General features: G+C 37.7%; 1 protein-coding gene across 3 annotated transcripts in view; it reads left to right on the top strand.

Annotated features, from left to right (window-relative positions):
- Window positions 1-19,252, top strand: part of LOC104239244 (sucrose transport protein SUC4-like) — a 38,516-nt gene extending 19,264 nt beyond the window's left edge. The window contains exon 6 of one of the 3 annotated variants that reach the window (XM_070162829.1): window positions 19,041-19,252. The gene's annotated coding sequence lies outside the window, so the exon portion shown is untranslated. Of the gene's footprint in view, window positions 1-490; window positions 898-19,040 lie in introns of those variants that run through there. The other 2 variants (XM_070162825.1, XM_070162828.1) reach the window with 2 other exon arrangements.
- The last annotated feature ends 892 nt before the right edge of the window (window positions 19,253-20,144 follow it).

The following is a 20,144-nucleotide window of genomic DNA, read 5'->3' as shown; positions in this document are numbered from 1 at the left end:
TAATATACTTTTCTATGCCGCTTGTTTATTGTTTTCAAGTTTTGATTTATTTACTTTCGCGTGATGCCTTGTTATTTTCAAACCCAACAAGTGGTATTTGCCAATGGTTCAGAGCAAGGTTGAAAACAGGTTCAATGTGGGTTCAAATCAAGCTATAGCTAATTTGAAAGATTTTTATTTAAAAAAAAGTCAAGAGTACTACATGTGAAGGCAAATTTCAACCATACTTTCAAAACTCATGCTGGTGCATATTTAAAAACAAAAACCATTTTCTAACCCATACATGAGCTCTACCTTTTAACTCATGTTTATTTTTAATGTATGGATTTCACTTTTAACTCATGTTGGGTTCTACTTTTAACTATAATGTATGGGTTCTACTTTTAACTTTGTTCACTTTCAATGTTGGGTTCTAATATTTTAACTCGTGCTCATCTTTAACACACGAGACTCCAATTTTTAACCCATCCCTATTTTTAACTATGTCAAGCAGCATCAGTGAAGAATATGTGAAGAAGGCGAACCAAGCGTTGTCAAAAAAATTCAGGCCAAAGGGGATAATTGTTAGGAATTTGTCTTGATTTTCTTACCTTATTTGGATTTATTTTTTAGTTGAAGGAAGAGTAGAATATTAACCATAATTATTTTACTTTTCCGTAAAGGAACATATAGGTCTCTTCAATAATTGACAGATTCTTTTATTGGAGGAAAAAGTTGTGGCCTCTATAAATTGAGAATTCTTCCTTCACACAATAACATAATAATATCCACAATGTAGTCTTTAAAAGAACTTTGTTTACGGGTAGATTTTTCTCTCCATAACTTTTTTCTTTATGTTAGTTTTTTCATATATTGTTCAATTGACCAAATCATATTAAAGTATTGTGTCTTTTTTAATATACTTCTCTATCATGTCTGGTTTAACGTCTTCAAGGGTTTCTTTATTAGCTTTCGCGTGACGCCTTGTTATTTTCGAACCAAACAAGGTTTATGATCTTTTATGTGGGAAGCTTGTTGATAAATAAAGATTTCTTTTACTAATATTCTCTGGTTTTTCTTACTTTTTTTTGTACCCTGGAAGATTCGTGTGGTTATTGCATTATCAGTATCTATAAAAGGCTGACCTTCAGTGCAATCATGTAATGCTTAGTTATATGCTAATGGTAACATTAAATAATGATGAAATTGAATTGTAACTTAGCTGACATGACAAAACGCAATGTTTGGAGAGATAAGATGCCTAAATTACACCATTTGTTAGATTAATGTTTTACTTAATGTGAATGATCTTAAAAGTTTTGCTAACACATTTTTTATCCCTCAGTGAGAATCCTATAAAAAGAAGCTGCAAAGCACTTGCACTTGTATGCCACCTTGGCAAAAATAATATAGAAATGCTTTCATTTTTGGCCATTTTTTCATCCGGAATTATCAGTCGACCCACTTTTACACTCTAAGCGATTGGGGAGAAACCTTATTTTTCACCTTCAATTGGTCAAAATATGCAAAATTTCTTACTTTTCGTGAAGGATTAGATCCTTGCTGGGAAAGCTTAATAGAGTGACCAAGCTAAGACCTTAGACGACGAGTTTTGATTTCAAAATTAAGTGTGTTTTGGTAGATCCAGAAAGTTTAGCCAACATCATAAAATGGAGAGTTTTGGAGCAAGCGAAGTTAACTACAAACATAGTTACGGTAACAAAACTTCTGGTTGGGTTCAATTTAACAAGTTTAACGACCCGAGGAGAAATCTTATTGCCAACACAGGCCGAGAAAGTAACGAAGACCACCCCGTTTGAAGTGGTAGATGGCGACATGGGCTATAATGTGATCTTTGGAAGGCCATGGATACATGAAATTAGGGTTGTACCTTCAATATACCATCAGCTGTTGAAATTTCCCACGCCAGAAGGGATCAAGCAGATCAGAGGAGATCAACCGACTACAAGGGAGATAAACACAGTGATTGTTTCCAGTAGCAAGGGCAAAGAAACTAGCAAATAGCAATTACAGGAACTAGTGCCTTCTTCCATCGCAATTGAAAATGATAAAGAAGAGGAGTCATCAGAGGTGTAGGGGCCTACCGGAGGAAATGGACGCGACCAAATCAACCGCAGTAGAGCTCGAACAAGTAGCCTTGTTCGAGGAGTTCTTAGAAAGAAAATTTCATTTAGGAACGGGTTTGAATCCCGAACTCAGGTTAAAAATTATGGATTTTCTAAAATTTAACGTTGATTGTTTTGCATGGTCGCATTCAGATATGACAGATTGTCCCAAAGCTGAGTTTGGATCCTATCTTCTCTCCAGTAAGGCAGAAGAAACGATAGATAGCAGAGGTCAGAAATAGGTTTGTCAAGGAAGAGGTAACACGATTATTAAATATAGGTAATAATACATTTAAAATGTGTGTAGATTATAAAGATTTGAATAAGGCATGCCCTAAAGACTTTTTCCCATTGCCAAACATTGATCAAATGATTGATGATAAAGTCGGGCATGAGTTAATGTGCCACGATCGAAACCGATGGTCTATGACGAGTGCCCGAGTCCTACCTGTCGAACACCACTAACCATACGTCTAAGATATAAACATGAAATGAGGAAAGGTTATGCATGACATCTGCCAATAAACTGCTAAATCATATGAATAACTTACTTGAGGAAACACGACATATATATATATATATATATATATATATGCAGAATATGGTAGGGCGAGCCTACACGACTACTATCCAGCTATACATGATTGTCTACAGACCTCTAGTAGAGATACAACTGTATAAAAGACAGGACTGGGCCCCGTCATACCCATATATATACAAAAATATCATACCAAAACCCAATAGTAGCTCTAGATCAAATGGAGCACCAACTCTCGCTGAGCAAGGATCCTAAGAAGGGGGACCGTCAGCCTGTCTACCTGTACCTGCAGGCATGAAATGCAGACCCCATGCAATAGGAGCGTCAGTACGAATAATGTGCTGAGTATGTAAAGCATAAAAATTAGTATATAAAAGACATGAAACAAATATGGAGTAAAGGACTCAACCTGTAAGTCTGAATAGATCTATGAATTATGAAACATTTATAATGCTATGCATATGCGTATAAATGTCATATCATGCATAGGTATGATATACATAATATCATTAAGCCTCTGAGGGCATCCCATCATATCATCTCGGCCTCAATGGGCGAATCATCAACATATACCAACTGATCAGGTAGAGGTGCATATATAATGCCATAACCTTTTTCCGTACCCCATATACATATAATCTATGCGTATATAACGCCATCTGGTCATGGGTCAATGTACATGTATAAATGAATGCAATGCATAAGAAGTAAGTCAATAAGATCTCTCGGGATATCATAAGATCAATACGCCTTCGGTTAATATAATGAAATTAACTTTATTAATTTACGTATTTTCTAAGACCAATGAATAGACGATATAATAATAGGACATGTGGGGAATCATGAACATAGGCAACCCTAGTACTTCTAAGAATATAGTCGTTTGAGAAAGTTGTGTGTTTGATCGTTTCGCTGTATCATATGGATCATGATAAAAGGAAAGAAGAGATAGCCTTAGCATCCTTATAGAAATCTTTCCAATAACAATGCTAAACTCAGCTCATTGCACTTTAATCTACAACAACGATAGTGAAGCTATTGTCAAGCCATGAATGACTCTCTCATTCATATAACAAAAGTAGCTTAATCTGTAACAAAACAAGCAGTATTTTCTCTGATTTTACTGCTTCCTCAAGCCTATTTTAGGAGAGACAACAACACAATACATCAACAACTCAAAAACAACCTAACTACAATTCGGGACATTTAATACAAAAAACTCAAATATACCATAATACACCCAATCAATAAGTTATCAATTAGCCTGAAATTGCAACGGCGAGCGACCATTCCACTATCTTACCACATGTGGCATTTCTCCACGACCTTTATTCTTCCAAACTCCATAAATCAGCAGCACAAGAGGCCAACACTAGTGGACTACAAAACAGTCCACTACAAGTGGAATAAATCGAACTCACGACTTTCGATCACCGTCCCGTGAGTCCTAACTATTAGGAAACGAATTTATCAACCTTCCTTGAGATTTAAAATCTTAAATACAAAAATTAGGCATTTTCTTAACTATGAAGTACCTTCCAAAACTCAAACTACAATGAAAATGAGAGGCGGTATAATGATATTTACATCGTAGGGATCGTTCTAATGTTATCGCTTCTTGATTTCGTCCCCGAGATGTTAATCCTTTTTGAAACCCTTGTATAAAGCTTAAGGGTACATTTATAGGTCCTATTTGGTCGTGGTCTCTGAAATAATGAAGAAAAAGATGACATAAGGCATATGTATATATCCACTTTTGAAAAGTCAAAGAGGTGCTAGCTTGGCACCCTGGCATTGACCCTTCTTCCGATGATTATATCTTTTTATCCGAATTTGTATGAATGAACGATTAAGAGTTTTGGAAAACATTCCAAGACCTTCAATTTGGCATATAATATATCCCAAGAATACCTCATATAACACATAAAATGTATTGCTCAAAAAGCTTCGTTACAAGGTAAATCCTTAGTCGGTTTTTACGCAACTTAAATCTGATTTTTCCCAAACTTTATATTTTATATCCAAACATCATATATAGTCATATTATGGCTTTAGAATCATTTAAATGATGATTAGAAAGTCTCATATTCATTATATGTCACCTTAGGACGCACATGATGTAACAATCGTCCTCCATTAGAAGTATTCATCCTCGAATGTTAAACTCCCAGAGATCTATATAAATTTTGGCAGAGTCTCCTCTGTAACAGTACTAAAACCAACCTGTCATGCAGAAAACCCAACAATACAAATCCAAACCGGTCCACAATCATCAATAACACCAATGGCCTCATACGATCAATGATAGTAACTAACATAAGAATCTAGTATCGTATACACACCTAAAGGCTGTGATGTCTCAGTCGACTCCTCTTCCAAAAGTGGAAACAAGTGAGAATACCTAGACTTTATTCAGCTTCCCAAGTCATCTCCTCCACATTCTTGTTTCTCCAAAGTACCTTAACCGAAGCAACGCCCTCAGTTCTCAATCTTCAAACTTGACTATCTAGTATCGCAATGGGAGCCTCCCCATATGATAATTGCTATGTGACCTGAACATCGTCAACTGAAATGACCCTAAATGGATCTCCGATACACTTACAGAGCATACACATAAAAGACTGGATGCAAGGACTCTAAGTTGGTAGGCAAGTCTAACTCATATGCTACCTGGCCTATTCTGTGTATGATCTTATAAGGTCTAATGTACCGAGGGCTAAGCTTTCCTTTCTTACCGAATCTCATAATGCCTTTCATCGGTGATACCTTTAGGAATACCCAATCGTCCACCTGAAACTCCAAGTCTCGTCGTTGATTATCTGCATAGGACTTCTGACAACTCTGAGCTGCCAATAGTCTTTCTCTTATAAGTTTGATCTTCTCAACTACCTGTTATACCAACTCTGGTCCTACTAACTTAGTTTCCCCAACATTGAACCATCTGATAGGCGACCTACATTTTTCGTCCATAAAGAGCTTCGTATGAAGCCATTTGAATGCTGGAATGATAACTATTATTATATGCAAACTCAATAAGAGGAAGATGATCACCCCAATTACCCATGAAGTCTATCACACAAGCCCCTAGCATATCCTCAAGTGTCTGAATAGTACGCTCAGCATGACCATCTGTTTGGGGATGAAATATTGTACTAAGACTTACCTGAGTCCCCAATCCTTTTTGGAAGGACCTCCAGAAATTAGCTGTAAACTGACCACCTCTATTTGAGATAGTAGATATAGGGACATCATGAAGTCATACTATCTCCTTAATGTAAAGCCCTGCGTAATCCTCTACTGAATGCGTAGTCCCGACAGGCAAAAAATGGGTTGATTTTGTAAGTCAATCAAAATCACCATATAGAATTGAACTTACGCTGGGTACGAGGTAAGCCTATGATGAAATCCATATTAATTACTTCCCATTTGCAAGTTGGAATCTCTATAGACTACAATAATCCACTGGGTTTCTGATGCTCAATCTTAGCCTGCTGATAATTAGGCACTGAGCAACAAACTCTGCTATATCCTTCTTCATTTCGTCCCATCAGTATATTTCCCTGATATCATGATACATCTTTGTCGTTCCTATATGAACATGATAATGAGAATAATGAGTTTCTCCCTTAACCTGTCGGTGCAGCCCTGCTACATTAGGAACACATAATCGACCTCGATATCTGAGGACTCCATCTCATGTAATCTCAAATGGTGTCGTCTTATTTTGAGTGGATGTGTCCCTATAATGAGCTAGAACAGGATCCTCATACTGTCGTTCCTTCACTTCAGTTACTAAACAGGATGTCGGCATATCCTGAATAGTAACTCCGGTATCACCTGAATCCAGTAATGGAACTCCAAGACTAGTTAGCTGATGAATCTAATGGGCTATCTCACTCTTCTATGGATGTAAATATGATAGGCTACCCATAGATCTACGGCTGAGGGCGTCAGCTACTACATTCGCCTTCCCTAGATGTTATAAAATATCAACATCATAGTCTTTCAGTAGCTCCAACCATCACCTAATAATTCCTTTTGCTTAAAGATATACTGAAGGCTCTTATGATCCGTATAGATATCAACATGTATGCCATACAAATAGTGCCTCCACATCTTTAGTGCATTAATCACCGCGGCTAACTCTAAATCGTGGGTCGGGTAATTCATCTCATGCTTCCTTAGTTGTCTAGAAGCATAAATGACAACCCTACGATGATGCATCAATACATAGACCAATCCAACACCCAAAGCGTCACAATAGATAGCATAACCATCGGTTCCCTCTAGAAGTATCAGAATCGGTGCTGAAGTCAATTTGTCCTTCAATGCCCGGAAACTGCGCTAACAAGAATCAGTCCACTGAAACTTAGTTGCCTTTTGAGTCAACTTTGTCAATGGTGTTGAAAGAGAAGAAAATCCCTATACAAGTCTCTTGTAATAACCTTCCAATCCCAGGAAGCTACGAACCTTCGTCGGTGTCGTGGGTCTAGGTCAAGTCTTCACTGCCTCAATTTTCTATGTATCGACCCGGATACCCTCACCTGAAATAATATTTCCAAGGAAAGCTACAAAATTCACATTTAGAGAATTTTGCGTGCAACTTCCTTTTTGTGGAACTCTTATCACAGTACGTAAATGATATACATTCTCAACCTCTAAACGGGAATAAACCAAAATATTATCTATAAATACAATCACAAACAGATCTAGAAAGGGTCTGAACACACGGTTTATCAAGTCCATGAATACTGCTGAGGTATTGGTCAATCCGAACGACATAACACGAAACTCAACGTGCCCGTATCTGGTCCTGAATGCTATCTTTGGAATATCTTTCTCTTTAACCCTTACCTGATCATACCCAGACCTTAAGTCTATCTTTGAGAAACACCTAGAACCCTGCAACTAATCAAATAAATCATCAATCCTCGAGAGCGGGGTACTTATTCTTGATCATCGCCTAATTCAACTTCCTGTAATCAATACACATCTACAAGGAACTATCTTTCTTTCTCACAAATAACACAGGTGCTCCCCATGGTGATGTACTGGGTCTGATAAAGCCTTTTTCAAACAAATCCCTCAGTTGTTATTTCAACTCTCTAAGCTATGTAGGTGTCATTCCATAAGAAGTAATAGATATCGGCTGAGTATCTAGTAATATGTCAATAGCAAACTCAATCTCCCGCTCTGGCGGAAGGCCTAGAACCTTATCGGGAAACTCATTAACCACATGGATAGACTGAAGGGTCACTGACTCTTCTTTCACATTTTGTACCCAAACTAAGTGATAAATATAACCCTTTCTGATCATGTTCCATGCCTTGATATAGGAAATAAACCTACCTCTCGGTGATGCAGTATTACCTTTCCAATCTAGTACTGGCTCCCCTAGAAACTAGAACCAAACCATCTTTGATCTACAATCAATGTTAGCATAAAAAGAAGCCAACCAATCCATACTAATTATAATATCATATTCCACCATATCTAACTCAATTAGGTCTGCTACTGTCGAATGACTATGAAATACTACTATACAATCTCTATATACCCGTCTAGCTATCACTAGATCCCCAACAAGTGTAGACATCTCAAAAGGTTTAATCAACTTAGGTTCTATCCCAAACTTACTAGCAACCAACGGAGTGACGTACGATAAGGTGAAACCTGGATCAATCAATGCATATACATCATATGATGAGACTGATAATATATCTGTAACAATATCAAGTGACGACTCCTGATCCTGTCGACCAGCTAATACATAAATGCAGTTCTGAGGACCGCTTGAGCTAGATGCTCCACTTCTGCCTCTACCACGACTGATGGCTACCTATGAACCTTGCCCAAGGGGGCGTACCGATGATGATGAACCAGCTACATATCACGCTGGCTAAACTATACCCGCATGACCTCTCGTTAGACAATCTCTTAAAACATGGCCTGGATAACCACAAGTATAACAAACACCCAACCCCATAAGGCACTGCCTGGCATGCTGCTTACCACACTGAACAAATCATGGTAAGGGCGGCCCCATCTGGCTTGATTCACCCTTATAGTGAGAACTAGAAGCCCTTGAACTCTGACTGGGCCCTGGATATGTGGAACAATCAAATCCTTTACTGGAAAACTGAGGGGGGTGCACTAGCCAATGGCTGGGCTAGATACCTCGGGTACTACTGTCTCTAACCACCTCGAAACTTACCAGAAGGACCTAAAGATCTTACTCTCTTCTTCTGTCCCCTATCATGCTCACGATCAGCCCTCTGCTTCTTCCTACACTCCTCTACACCTTGAGCGTATGCCTGACTACGAGAAATATCCATGTCTGGCTAAAGTGGGACCGACATACAGTCATTAAGCAGGTGCAACTCCAACCCCTCACGAACCGATGAACCCGATCCTCCATCTTAGCTACAATAGTGGGATCATACCTAGCCAAAGAATCAAACTGAAGGTTGTACTCCCAAATATTCATATTACCCTGTAGAAGGGTCAAGAACCTATCAACTATAGCCCATCTAATCTCTTGTGGCAAATAATGACGAAGAAAAGCCTTTGTAAACTCCTGCCATACTGTTGGAAGGGCATCCTTACCTCTGGACAACTCCCAAGACTCATACTAATTAACTGCAACGTCCTAAAGTCTATAGGAAGCTAGCTCAACTAACTCAGTCGCAGTGGACTTCATTACTCTCAAAGTCTTCTGCATCATATTGATAAACACCTGAGGGTCCTCATTTGGATCTGCTCTAGTAAATACCAGAGGGTCCAAATTAATGAAATCACAAACCCTCACACTGATGACCCTATCTCCATGACCAATACCGACTTTTTGGCACCGAGCCTATACAACCACTAATCGAGTCAATAGCTGAATACCATTTCCCATCTCCTAATCTGGTGCATCTAGTTGAGGAGCTGGGGGTACTGGGGTGGGCGCTGGAGCTGGTGCCCCTCGGATCTCCTCTAGAGAAGGCGGGGTATGTGAAGTCTGAGATGGAGTCTCACTCTGAGACTCTCCCCGAGCCTTGGTAACTAGTGGCGCCCGACTTGTAGTCTCATCATCAACAGACTTGCCTTTTTGGGCGACTGTAGCCTTCTTATGTATCACTAAAAACATAACATATCGTTAGGAAAATGATCTTTATATCGCACAATCTAAGATAAGAAGAGAAGATAACATGATATATGTCCTGCAACCTCCTGTTTATAAGTGTGGTGCACAACATACTCATAAACAAGACTATACTAGGCATGGTCTGTAGACAACCCTCGGACGGTACTGCTCAAATACCACTTTTGACATGACCCAAACCAATGGGCCATGACGAGTGCCCGAGTCCTACCTGTCAAACACCCCTAAGAATATATCTAAGATATTAACATGAAATAGGGGTAGATCATGCATAACATCTATCGATAAACTGCTAAATCATGTAAATAACATACATGAGGAAACATGCCCAAAAGACACACACACACACACACACACACATATATATATATATATATATATATATATATATATATATATATATATATGCGTAATACGGTAGGGTGAGCCTACAAGGCTGCTATGGACAACTATATATCAAAATAGAAGACAACAAGGCCACATACTATCCAGCTATACATGATTGTCTACAAATCTCTAATAGAGTGTACAAGTGTATAAAGGACAGGACTGGGCCCTGTCATACCCATATATGTATACAAAAATATCGTACCAAAATTCAATAGCAGCTCCGGATCAAATGGAGCACACCAACTCTCGCTAAGCAAGGATCCTAAGAAAGGGGACCGTTAGCCTATCTACCAGCACATGCGGACATGAAACTCAGGCCCCAAGCAATAGGATCGTTAGTACGAATAATGTACTGAGTATGTAAAGCATAAAAATCAGTATATAAAAGACATGAAACAAATATGGAGTAAAGGACTCAACCTATAAGTCTGAATAGCTCTATGAATCATGAAACATTTATAATGTCATGCATATGCATATAAATATCATATCATGCATAGGTATAAGCGTACATAATATCATCAAGCCTCTGAGTGCATCCCATCATATTATCTCGGTCTCAGTGGGTGGAATCATCAACATATACCAACTGATCAGGTGGAGGTACGTATATAACACAATAACCTTTCCCCATACCCCATATACATATAATCTATGCGTATATAATGCCATATGGTCATGGGTCAATGTACATGTATAAATGAATGCAATGCATAAGAAGTAAGTCAATAAAATCTCTCGGGATGTCATAAGATCAATACGCCTTCGGTTAATATAATGAAATTAACTTTATTAACTTATGTATTTTCTGCGGCCAATGAATAGATGATATAATAATAGGACATGTGGGGAATCATGAACCTAGGCAACCCTAGTACTTCTAAGAATATAGTCGTTTGGGAAAGTTGTGTGTTTGATCGTTTCATTGTATCATATGGATCATGCTAAAAGGAAAGAAGGGATGGACTTAACATACCTTATATAAATCTTTCCAATAATAATGCTAAACTCAGCTCACTGCACCTTAATCTACAACAACAACAGTGAAGCTGCTGTCAAGCTACGAATGACTCTCTCATTCATATAAAGAAAGTAGCGTAATCTGTAACAAAACGGGAAGTATTTCCCCTAATTTTAGTGCTTCCTCAAGCCTACTTTAGGAGAGACAAAAACACAATACAATCAACAACTCAAAAACAACCTAACTACAATTCGGGACATTTAATACAACAAAAAACCCAAATATACCATAATACACCCAATTAATAAGTTATCAATTAGCCTGAAATTGCAGCGACGAGCGACCATCCCACTATTCTACCACACGCGGCATTTTTCCACACCCTTTATTCTTCAAAAATCCATAAATTAGAAGCACAAGAGGCCAACACTAGTGGACTACAAAACAGTCCACTACAAGTGGACTAAATCGAACTCACGGCTTCCGATCACCCTCCCGTGAGTCCTACTATTAAGAAACAAATTTATCAACCTTTCTTGAGATTTAAAATCTTACATATAGGAAGTATGCATTTTCTTAACTATGAAGTACATTCCAAAACTCAAACAACAAAGAAAAAGAGAGACGGTATAAAGATACTTACGTCGTAGGGATCGTTCTAATGTTATCTCTTCTTGATTTCGTACTTGAGACGGTATAGGTCTTATTTGGTATAGGTCTTATTTGGTCGTGGTCTCTAGAAAAATGAAGAAAGAGATGACATAAGGCATATATATATATATCCACTTTTGAAAAGTCAAAGAGGTGCTAGCTTGGCACCCTGGCATTGGCCCTTCTTCCGATGATTATATCTTTTTATCCGGATGTTGTATGAATGAGCGGTTAAGAGTTTTGGAAATTACATTCCAAGACCTTCAATTTGGCATATAATATGTCCCAAGATCATATAACACATGAAATGTATTACTCAAAAAACTTCGTTACAAGGCAAATCCTTAGTCGATTTTTCCGCAACTTAAATCCGAATTTCTCTAAACTTTATATTTTATATCCAAACATCATATATAGTCATACTATGACTTTAGATGAATTTAAAACATGATTAACAAGTCTCATATTTACTATATGTCACCTTAGGATGCACGTGATGTAACATAATAAGTTTTCTTGATGCTCATTCCGAGTATAAGCAAATTAAGATGCACCTAGAAGATCGGGAAAATATATCATTTATCACAAATTTTGGCACATACTGCTATAATGTGATGCATTTTGGGCTTAAGAATTCTAGATCCACTTATCAAAGGCTCGTCAATAAAATGTTTGAAAATAGATAGGTAAGACAATGAAGGTTTATATTGATGACATGTTAAGTCTCTTATTGTAGGAGATCATTTGAAACATTTCCAAGAAACATTTGACATTCTGAGAAAATACAACATGAAACTCAACCCGAATAAGTGCGCCTTCGGAGTTGGTTCCAGTAAGTTCTTGGGGGTTTCAGGTCTCCCATAGAGGAATCAAAGTAAACCCTAATAAAATCAAAGCCATAGAGGATATCTCAGACCAGTTAACAAGTGTGAAGGAAGTACAGAGGTTGACCGGTAGATTGGCGGCTCTAAGTAGGTTTAAATCAAGGTCTTCAGAGAAATGCCATCACTTCTTTTCACTTTTGAAAAAGGAGAACAATTTTGTATAGACTCTGGAATTCCATGAGGCATTGAAAGATCTAAAAAGGTTTTTGTCTAACCCTCTATTGTTGTCAAAATCGATAGAAGGTGAGCAATTGTTAATCTATTTAGCGGTCTCGGAAGTAGCGGTAAGCGCTATTCTGGTTCGGGAGGAATAAGGTACGTAATTTCCTATTTATTATGTTAGTAAAATTCAATAAGGAGTGGAGACATGTTATCCGCACCTTGAAAAATTGGCACTAGCTCTTGTAGTCGCCTTTCAAAAGCTTAGGCCCTATTTTCAGTGTCATCCTATAATCGTTGTGACAATATTTCCCTTGAGGATTGTCCTTCATAATCCTAAGTTATTGGGTCGTTTGGCTAAACGACAGTCGAGGTTAGTGAATTCGACATTGTATACAAGCCTAGGACTACAAACAAGTCACAAGTTTTGGCCGACATCGTGGCTGACTTTAGTCCAAGATTAATGCCTTTAGCTTCTAAATAAGCAGTGTTGGTATCAAGAACGGTATCACATGTTTGGATCTTGATTATGGATGGAGCTTCCAATGTAAAAGGGGCTGGTCTCGGTGTAGTACTAATCACTCCTTCGGGGAGATCGTGAGGCTGGCCATTAGAACTGTGCCACTAACTAACATTGAAGCTAAATATGAGGCTTTGATTGCAGAGCTTGAACTAGCTTGAGGACTAGGTTCCAAGGTCTTCGAAATAAAGTGCAACTCCTAGTTTGTGGTAAACCAAGTATACGGAATTTTCGATACCACAGAGAAGCGCATGCAACTATACTTGAACAAGGTTCAAGTATTACTTTCCCAGTTCAGGGAGTGGTCAGTCATCTACATTTCAAGGGCTGAGAATGTGGAAGCAGACGCATTGGCTAATTTGGGTTCGTCCATAGAAATGAAAGGGTCTCATTCCGGTGCGGTAGTTTAATTATTTTATTCGGTGTTGAATGTGGATGGCTACTGTGAAGTTAAATCAATCAACTTAATTTGGGATTGGAGAAATGAGTTTATAGAATATCTACGACATGGAAAATTACCTGAAGACCCAAAAGCATCTCGGCCACTACGGACCAAGGCATCTTGTTATTGTCTTGTTGATGGTAAACTATATAGGAGGTCATACCAAGGATCATTGGCTCGGTGTTTAGGGACATAGGAGGTTGACTACACGATGAGGGATTTTCACCAAGGAGTATGCATGAACCATTCCAGTGCAGACTCGTTAGATCTCAAATTAATAAGGGCTGGCTATTATTGGCCTCGAATGGAGAAAGATGCAAAGTCATTTTATAAAAGTGTTATAAATGTCAATGCCATGCACATTTAATGCATCAACTGGCGGAACTTTTGCATTGAGTGGTGTTACCATGGTCGTTCATGAAATGGGGGATGAGCATAGTCGGTCCCTTACCACAAGGACCCGGTAAGGTAAAATTTCTTTGGTTTTAAGTGATTATTTTACTAAATTGGTTGAAGCTTGTGCTTACCAAAATATCAAAGAACGAGAAGTTATCTACTTTATATGGGATCACATCGTCTATCGGTTTGGAATACTAAAATAAATTGCTTGTGACAATGGGCCACAGTTTCTAGGTTCCAAAGTCACAAAGTTTTTTGAAGGATTGAAGATCAAGAATTACATCTTCACCATACCACTCGAGTGTTGATGGACAGGTTGAGTCAACAAACAAGGTAATAGTCCAAAACCTAAAAAAGAAGTTAGAAGATGCTGAAGGCAAGTGGCCAGATGAGCTACCGGGTGAGTTATGGGCATATTATACCACGTCGAATCCGAGCACGGGTGAAACACCCTTATCGCCTGTATACGGTTTAAAGGCTTTGATTCTAGTGGAAATGGGGGAGTTGACCTTGCAGTCTTCTCGAGCAAACGAGGAGACAAATAATGAAACATTGTTGGTTAAATTAGATTTGATTGAAGAGCACCAAAATCTGACATATATGAGGATGGTGGCGCAAAAGCAAAAAATGAAAAGATATTACAACCATAGAGCAAATATTTGATATTTCAAAGTAGGGATTTGGTTTTGGGAAAGGTAACTCAAAGTACTCAGAAAATTAACGCTGGGAAGTTGTGACCAAGGAAGGACCTTACCTAGTTTCAGCTATAGTCGATAAAGATTCATATCAGTTGGAAAATCAAGGTGGAGTTAAATTGCCAAGAAATTGGAACGTGACTCATCTCAAAAGGTGTTATTACTAAAGATCCTTGCTGGTACTGAAAGTATGTGCTGCACTCTTTTTCTCGTCGTCAAGGTTTTGTCCCAATTGGGTTTTTTGGCAAGGTTTTTAATGAGGCAGCAGTAAAGCTTACTACGAAGATCATCGACAAAAACAAGACTTCCAGTATTTGAATTCTCATACTTAGCATCAGAACACCGGGGGAACTATTATGTAATAAGGCACTAAATTTGTTACGAAGATTGGGGACTCTTAGAATCGAGACCAATGTCTATTCAGGATCAGGGACTGCATTATCATCTCCGTAGAAATAAGTTGTAGAAGTTAGCCACATTGCATCTTTATTTACTTAAGCAAAAGACTGTTTATGTAAATGTTCTTTTAAGGATAGAGGAAATAAATCAAAGTCCTTTTTATTTTTATCTTATTTCTTGTCTGAGTGGTAAGTTGTTTTATTTTATCGTTTGAAATGCAATTAAATCTTCAAATGTTTGTGCCGGAATGAACATGAGACGCCCTCTCTTATGAATCTCTCATAGTCAAATGGTAGAGTCCGGAAGTGTTAATGCTCGGAATCAAAAGCTGATGTAAAATGAATTCCCGAAGCTTTGTCAGTTAAGTGAAAAAGAATATTTTTTGCACAATATTTAAGGAAAGAATTTCTTTTAATTCTTGTGATCAATTACACTTTCATGTAGAGGAATCCATGAGATTTGTAATTGTAGATAGTTGGCTATATCATAAAAATAACTTCTTTGATACATGTGGTAGAGATACTTATATTAAATGGATGCGTGGACAATCTTTTATAATTTCTTTGTCCTGTATACCTATGGACTACCGTACAACAAGATAGAAATGCAATTTCCATTGCATAGTGCCTCTAATAAAGGTTTTTATTGTATTAATCTAGGTAGGCATAAATTTTATTGGGATGATGATGTCCATATGCTTTAAAAGAGAGTATTTATACCTATTAGGATTAATTGGGTTAAATGGACACTTGGTCATTATCTTGTTTTATTCCTACTATTTTTTCAGATTAGTGGATGTCATTTATTAGTGCCTGTCTTCCTTTTCTTGTAAGGTCGAAGACGAATTTTCTTTAAGAAGATGGGAATGATAGCATCTTAGGAAGCTCAACTCTATTTAAGGACAAGGATGAAGCTTTGGAATCTCAAAGAGGGAAGCTAAAGAGTTGCAAAACAAGGTCATTAGACTTCAAGTGTAAATAAAGAAGTTGTTAATTGGGAGAAAGAGCTCAAGGATAAAGGATATGGATTGGCAAGGTGTTACAATTATTTATGGCCCAAATTTATGTCCAAGAAGAAGCATATTGGATCCCAAGAGACATCCTTCGAAGAAGGTTCTAATCAGTCCACTTTTGGACCATTTTAGCACCTAAAATGTGTCCAAACTTGCAGCCCAATAAGTCTTACATGAAGTCACGTTTTTATGACATAAAAAGGACTTACTTGATGTCAAAGAAAGTTAAAATAGTCATGCTAGAAGTTGAGTGCAAGTTGGTTCCAAGTTTCTTGCAAATTTCCTTCATGATTTCCAAGATTGGTTTTGGACTTTCAAGATCCTATCCTAAGGTAGTCGGACTTTTTTTCCAAAGTAGTTAGGAGTTTCTTACATTGTTTTTTTGTAGAATTTCGTGACTCCCTCTCTATATAAAGCGGTGTCTTCTTTATTTTTAGGGCATATTATGATAGATAATATCAATAAAAAGTGTGAGATTTTTCTTGCACTCTTGTGTGTGGCTACTCTTGGATTTATTCTTCAACCTTCAAGAATCAACTTAAGGTGGTAAGATTAAACCTTTTTTGAAATCTTAGACCACTTCTAGATATTCCACAAAGGTAATAAGTTTAGGCTTATTGTTGTTCTTGTTATTCTAAAGGGTTGGGTTTTCACAATCTATCTCTTATTTTTAATTCTCTACTAAATGCGATTAGTTCTTCGTTAGATAATTGTTGTTGCTATGATTCATCTTCAAGAATAGACTTCTTGAATTCAAGAAACTCTTTCTTGAATTTAATCTATTTTTAATTTCCGTCTTTTTCATTTCTGTAAGGCCCCGTGAAAATTTCTACTCGAAAACCCGAATCTCGTGGTGCCAAGTTAGGATTATGTGTTAGAAATTCATAAAATTCTTCGTGGCTCGCAAGCTCGCTGTGGTTCGGACCCTTTGGATTGATTTGTGCACTGAAAAGTTAAGAAATTATGTTTTCCAGAAGAGTGCATTTCTGCGGTCCATTATGCGGTCGCATAATAGGTATGCAGTCGCATAATAGGTATGCGGACCGCATAGTCGCTGCAGAGTCAGTCAGTGTGATGGTTAAACCCGACCCCATCCCATTAAAAACACTTCATTAGACCATTTTCTGTCATTTCATTGCATTTAGAGAGAGAGGAAGTTCTAGAGAGAGAGAGAGAGGGAGTGATCTTCATCAAGTCCCCACTTAATTCTTGCCCCAAATCTTTGAAGATTGTCAAGTGAAATTGCTAGGTCTTCACCCTAAGAGGTAAGAACTTATACCCTCATATCTAATTTCGAAATTTCCATTAAAATACGTGATTAGCAAATGGATTCATGGGTATAAGGGCTGATAACCTTGAATGCATAAAAGATAATGGGGTATGAGGAGGTTGTGAACCAAAAAGATAACAATTGTGGTATAGGATGATGAAAATCTCTCCCAAAAGGGTCCTAAAATCACTATGCACACTTAATGCTTGATAATTTACTTAAATGAGCTAGAATCTTATTCATGCCTCTAATTCTTGGTTCAACTTGTAATTTTCATAAAATAGATTGAGGTTGCTAGGAAATTCCGGAATTTATTATAAGGATTTAAGGAAAGCTATATTAAGGTAAGTATGGCTATAACCCCCTTCTCTTAGGAATTGGGCCTCCATGGTGCACGTGCAAATGTAAGTCCGAAATGTGATTGATGTGGTACTTGCTATGCCAAATGATTCGATGTCGTGAAAATGTATGTGGAAGGTGTTTCTCCATGTGTTTAATGTGTTATTCTTTGTAAATTGAGGATGTGTGGAAAATGTGAGTTATGTGCTAAATGCCTAAATGTCAAGTTAAGGTTACATTGTGATTAATATGCCAAACTAGATGAATTCCTATCTATGCTTATAACTTAAATTGCTTTTCTATGTGCCTATGAATTGTTATATGTGAAATAAAGATTGAAATGAGATGGTTAATGAGAAAAGAGTAACGTCTTGGTAAGACGGTTTAGCCGATCGGGCCGTGATCGGACGCTATGTTATACACACATGGTGGTAATGTATTGATAATTGAAACTGGAAAGTGAGAATGAAATAAGGGTAACGTCTTGGTAAGATGGCTTAGTCGATCAGACCGTGATCGGACGCCATGTTATACACACATGGTGGTAATGTATAGATAATTGAAACTGGAAAGTGAGAATGAAATAAGGGTAACGTCTTGGTAAGACGACTTAGCTGATCGGGCCATGATCGGACGCCATGCTATACACACATGGTGGTAATGTATTGATAATTGAAACTGGAAAGTGAGAATGAGATAAGGGTAACGTCTTGGTAAGACGGCTTAGCCGATCGAGCCGTGATCGAACGCCATGCTATACACACATGGTGGTAATGTATTGATAATTGAAACTGGAAAGTGAGAATGAGATAAGGGTAACATCTTGGTAAGACGGCTTAGCCGATCGGGCTATGATCAGACTCCGCTCAAGGTAGTGGTGGTAATGTGGATGATGATGCAATGATATGGAATGCCCCAATCTAAAATTTTAGAAATTATGTTAAAACTATGTGAACCTCTTATATAATTGACATGGTGCTTATTTGAAACTTTGTTGTCCTTATGATTTCTTTTTACTCTTATATGGTAGTTCTTTCTAACTGGATAGTGTTTAGTTATACATACTAGTACTATTCCATGGTACTAACGTCCCTTTTGCCGGGGGCGCTACATTTTTTAATGAATGTAGGTGGCTCCATAGCGGATAGTGCCGATCGCGTGTAGCGGAGCATCCTCCTCTCAAAGTCTTGGTGATCCCCTTTCTCCTTCAAGGGGTTATGTCGTACATATTTTGTTATAGTTATGCACTTTTGAGGTATAGCCGGGGCCTTGTTTCCGGCGTTGTTATTATTGTCTTTTGTATCCTTAGAGGCTTCGTAGAGATTGTGTGGGTTATGTACGGGTGTTTGATGGGTCTATGAACTATGTTGTAAATCCGAACTCTTGTTTTCTCTAGATTGTAACCATATGTAATCTTGGAAACTTAACTATGGTTTAAGGTTGTGATATAAAATGAACTAACAATGTTGAACGAACAATTTTTCCTATTGTCTAAATAAATGGAAGTAGGCTTCCCTTAATCTTATTGAGTTGGGTAGAAAGTGTTCGATAAGGCTTTCTCAGTTGGGTTCATTTGATTGAGTGCCGATTGCGCCTCCCGGGGTTGGGGCGTGACAGTTTCTTTAATTTCTTTTAGCTTTCACATGTTTCTTAATTTTTTTGTTTTTCTTTAGTAATTCTTTAATCCTCTATCATGTTGTCATCAAGAATAATAATATCCTAGGAAGCTCAACTCTATTTAAGGATAAGGATGAAGCTTTGGAATCTCAAAGAAATCCTTTAACAAGATGTCAAGGTAAAGAGTTGTAAAACAAGGTCATTAGTCTTCAAGCACAAATAAAGAAGTTGTTAATTGGGAGAAAGATCTCAATAATAAAGGATATTAATTGGCTAGGTGTTACAATTGTTTAATTGCCCAAATTTATGTCCAAGAAGAGGAGTATTGGATCCCAAGAGAGGATGTCCATATGCTTTATAAGGGAGTATTTACATCTATTAGGATTAATTGGGTTAAATGGACATATGGTCACTATCTTGTTTTATTCCTAATATTTTTTTTAGATTAGTGGATGCCATTTACTAGTGCGTGTTTTCTTTTTCTTGCAAGGTCGAAATTTGAGGATGAATTTTCTTCAAGAAGAGAGGAATGATCGCATCCTAGGAAGCTCAACTCTATTCAAGGACAAGGATGAAGCTTTAGAATCTCAAAGAGGGCTTTTAACAAGATGTCAAG

This window comes from Nicotiana sylvestris, chromosome 11, assembly GCF_000393655.2.
Source record: "Nicotiana sylvestris chromosome 11, ASM39365v2, whole genome shotgun sequence".
NCBI classification, from domain to species: Eukaryota; Viridiplantae; Streptophyta; class Magnoliopsida; order Solanales; family Solanaceae; genus Nicotiana; species Nicotiana sylvestris.
The sequence above is the reverse complement of the archived record's forward strand: the minus strand, read 5'-3'. Positions and strand labels throughout refer to the sequence as shown.